Raw genomic sequence first — 3,084 nt, forward strand, 5'->3', positions numbered from 1 at the left:
AATTTGAGATACATCAAAATTTAAATGGTTCAAACTAATATTAGTTTTAAAAAATTTATAAAACATTTTCATGATATTTTTTTCATGTAGATTTAGAATATCTAAATCAAATTTTAGCAATATAGTACTGAGTTCTTCCCGGGTGGGATTGGTGAAATAAACAAGAACTGTCACCGTAATAATAAAGCAATGCAATTATTCCGGAGTGAAGGCAAATTAAAGATAAGAACATTCATGGTTTTGGAGCATGATTAATTTTTTCCCTTGCTTTTTGGGCGTATTATAGTAGGAAAAATCCAATATTTGTTGCTTGATTAAGTTAATTTTCTTTCGAAAACAAGTTTTGTTGGTCTTACGCAGGCAAATTTCAATGTAATTGAAAAGCAAATGGACAACAAATTCAAGATTTTGATACATAGCAATCTCAAAACTTCTTTATATTATTTCTGAATGATATTAAATTCTTTTTATAACAAATACTTAGAAGTATTTTCGTTGTATGGTATTAGCATTCAAGTCTATTAAGCATTCATCACTTTTCAGTTTTAACTATCTCTAGTCAATTAAGCATGGTTTTCTTTCAATCCTCTCCATCGAATTATATGAAAAGCCTTTGTCTTAGTTATCAATGTTTTTAAAACCTTTCAAGTCTTCTCAGTGTTCCTCCCCACTTGTTTTTGTTGGTCCAAACTCCCTTGCGGAAAATTACGCATTCACTTGTCTAATCCTTATTCTTGTTACTTTGATTTAAACAATCAATAAACAATTGTTTTTGATATATTAAAATTAGCCTACCAAACAAGTATATTTTCTATCCGAATAATAATAAAATAAAATATTTTACAATTTTAGATTTAATTAATATAAATTTACAATTATTATAAATTTAATTTAACATGTAAATAATAGTGAAATCCAATAGAAAAAAAAGTAGCGACGACTAAGACTTTGTTCTTTTGAAACTTATAAATTTGCACCTTAGTTCTGCTGAGGTGATTGAGAGTAACTTGTATATTTACCGGACACACGAGCAAGACATGCTATATATTTATCAAAATACATACATACATACATAGAGATCCTACACTTGAGGTACATGAAAGTGAAACTTCGATTCTTCGTCGCAGCTTCACTTTCTACCACTAAGGATGATGGATCCATTGAACACACAAACAAGACATCATGCATGCGCAGCTGCATTTATTTAAATGTGCTTGTAATCAAATCAAGCACACACACACACACACACAACGTTGAAATTCATGCATGCATGCTTAGTTAGTTTGTTGGGAAGCCACGCAATGGTGTCTTGAAAAAGGAAGTGGCATATTGGAACACTGCTCGCTTTCAGCATTTGGAAGGCCAGATGTTTTGGTCCAACGCTGACGTGTCTCTGCGATATACACTCGCAGCTTTCACTCTGCTCCCTTCAGCCCCCTCCAACGACACCGTATAGGCCACCGTGTTCTCTATTTTGTGACAGTAGAACACAGCATACGCATAGTTCATCTTGTGGCACACCACCAGATTTGTCTCTCCCACCTTCTTCACCCTATTCGTTATTGTGTATTGTTGCTTCATTGTTTCCTCCTTCTTCGTGAGCACCTCCGTAGACAAAGCTTGCACGTTTCTGCCAAGCTTCAGAATGGTGAAATCAAGCATGGATTCTAAGAATGTTGCACAATACTTGTCCTCTCCTTTAATCCCCGGCTCCTCACACTCTTTAATTGTATTCTTCATAACCTCAGCACTTATTGAGCCAGGTTACACAGCAAACTTGTTCAGTATTTCAGCTATCTGTTCGTAAATAATCATAAAGACATGTTTTAATTATTACAGAATATATTTATCAGACGTGCATGGTAGAATTAATGTCCGGCCGTACCTTGGTTGAAGAAAAGGGAATGGATTTGACGACGTCACGAGGCAGGAAGGAGGCTTGGTTGGGGGATTTGTGGAAGATCAAGTTCATTTTGTGACCAGCCTTCAAATCCTCTCCCAAGAAGAAGAGAGTTATGTTGGGATTATCTGGGAGTTTGGCCTCAGACTTATGATTACCATAAACATTGAAATCCCCTTCATCATTAGGATGGAATTCTGTCACACCACCGCGGACGACGGAGCCACCTGAGAGAAACTTAGTGTGCATTATATTTGTCATGTGAAGCTGATTGAGATAATAAATCCGCAGAAAAATTACCAATAATATATATAATCAGAACTATAACGACGGAGCCGCCACCTGACTTGTCAGCATGAACTCTGTGTGTGTGTGTGTGTGTGTATGCACTTAGTGTGCATTATATATTTGTCAAGTGATACTAAATTACCAATAATATAACATGACCAGTACTATAATATAATACTAACCAGGTGGGTGAAGAAGATCAGCGACATGTTTAGGCATTGGAGTAGCAGGGGGAAGCATGGACTTCCAGTAAAGTTGAGGAGTTAAGACAGCATGCGTTGCCACCACTGCAATCAGCAGCAACTTCATGTAAAATATAAACATACACATTCGCATTATGCTATGAGATCAGAGTGCCAACAATAGGATTATATTAACTCTTCTTGTATGTAAGATATGGATGAAGATCATATCCCATATATATACTAGCTTCCGCCCCCCACCTATGCTTTTATTTCCTTTTTGTTTTTTAATTTTTCAAACAGGACAAATAATAAGAACAAAGATTTTGTACAACTATAAATTTATAAATTTCTTCTCAAAACTATTGATCGGTTGTTTTTAATAATTGATTTCATTCAAAAAAAAAAGTTTCTTTTTAATGACGTATTGAAGACTGGAATGTTAAAATTAACCAGTGAAAACAATGATTCAAGGGTCGATGATGCAGATTGGGGTCGAACAGGTCATAGTAAAAAAAAAGAAAAAATTTAATCAAGATGCAATTTTGTCTTGAAAGTTTTTATGCAAGAGCTGCTCGTATCTGAGAGGTTTTAATTTGTTAGATCAATATCATCCTGAAAGTATTAAAAAAGGAGTAACATCGCTTCTCACTGTTAAAACCATTAACTATCGTCAGTTTTTTTAACAGGCAAGATTTTTTTAACGGTTAGAGC

The 3,084-nt window shown here is 34.8% G+C and overlaps 1 pseudogene; it reads right to left on the reverse strand.

Moving 5' to 3' along the window:
• Positions 1-1,014: 1,014 nt before the first annotated feature.
• Positions 1,015-2,581, reverse strand: LOC114757786 (BURP domain-containing protein 5-like; annotated as a pseudogene).
• Positions 2,582-3,084: the final 503 nt, after the last annotated feature.

Source organism: Neltuma alba, unplaced genomic scaffold (genome assembly GCF_004799145.2).
Source record: "Neltuma alba isolate B1F8T4 unplaced genomic scaffold, ASM479914v2 tig00001501_pilon, whole genome shotgun sequence".
NCBI lineage: Eukaryota > Viridiplantae > Streptophyta > Magnoliopsida > Fabales > Fabaceae > Neltuma > Neltuma alba.